Below are 1,598 nucleotides of genomic sequence, written 5' to 3'. Positions count from 1 at the left end.
AATTGCAGTAAGAATTTGGTTAGAGGGAATTATTATTATTAAAAACACTATTATGATGGGTTCAGGCCTATTCACACCAAGAATAAAAACTATAATGAAAACTAATCATAATAGTGTTTATTCTACAAGCATACATTAGTTATTCTCTGTGAAATTGCAGCTTTAATGCTCCTGTTTGTTACCCTGCAATTTGTCAAAATTCAACACTATGAAAAAAAAAAAAAAAAGCTAAAGATTCATATAAAATCAGAAAACCTCTATAGCTTTTCAGAGACTAAAAATAGATAAAATATGGGAAATTATGAACTCCTTTATTTATTTGTGTTAGGGGCAATCTGACCCACATATATTTATGTTCAAAAATAGCTGATTATTTGCACACAGATACAAATAGATGAAGATTCAAAACGGAGTCATCATGAGTCTTTAATTTTGAGTAAACTTTTGAGTCTTTAAGTTGTATGTTCTTATGAGTGCAATGTGTTTTTTTTTTGTTGTTGTTGTTTTTTTTTTACAGTATACAGTGCCACCAGCAGTGATGCCATGTCCATTTTGTGCTTGTATATGTCGCTGCTTTAAGTGGCTATTAAGACACATGTAAAGTACAGTTTTAAGAGATTTTTTTGGGTTCTGAGATTTTTTTTTTACACTGTGACAATTTTTATCATCAATTACTGAAGTACTTTTTACTTCAAAATTCATGTTTAATTTAATGTTACTTGTAATTGTGTGAAATAAACTAGAAATTTGTGAATGAAAATTGTTTGTGCACCAAATTTTTCAGTGTAAAATGGCACAATAACAAGAAATATATTAACAGTTGTGAGATGTAAAGTCAATTTTATATAAAAAAAGGTCTTTCCTAAGAACCAGACCAGAACATTTGATTTGTACACTGTAAATTTTTAAAAATTTATTTATTTAGAAGTTGTAAGTAAATCAAGTTTTAGCAGAAAGTGCTAGGTTGGAAATAATGGGCGTGAAGAGAACATACCTGTTAGAGCATTCATGCTCCTTGTATCTCAAGAATGTTTATTGGATGAATTCATAAAGCTAGCCATAGTTTCGGTATCACATGGCCATATGCCTAAAAAATAGTTTGCCAGATATTGCGGACTGTTGCAATGGCAATTTTATTGTTATTGCAATGCATAGCAGAGGTTATGTCTGACCACCACAAATGAACAGTATTTTATTGTTGGGGGAGACAACTGATTTGTCGCAATCAGTCTGAGTGAAGCTCAGCATATTTTTACTGGTTTTACTATAACTAAAAGAACTGGCTTGTTCAGTCACTATACTCTTGTGTGCTTTACATCGTAAAACCTGAAAGACCTTATACATGTCTTTGATGATGTGGGTGTGGGTGTGTGATTATTACAATATAAAAAAAATGTGTGTGTGTGTGTGTGTGTGTGTGTGTGTGTGTGTGTGTGTGTGTGTGTCGATACCACTTTGTTTGTCTTTATGACAGGAATTATTGTTTTATAATAAAAAATGATTTCAGTCATGAGGAAAGTGAACACAAACAGCCTGCAGCGAGGAACATGACCTTTACACACCTACACTGAAAACAATTGCTAATAGAAACGATTTTG

This window comes from Cyprinus carpio, chromosome A15, assembly GCF_018340385.1.
Source record: "Cyprinus carpio isolate SPL01 chromosome A15, ASM1834038v1, whole genome shotgun sequence".
NCBI classification, from domain to species: Eukaryota; Metazoa; Chordata; class Actinopteri; order Cypriniformes; family Cyprinidae; genus Cyprinus; species Cyprinus carpio.
This window is presented reverse-complemented; position numbering follows the sequence as displayed.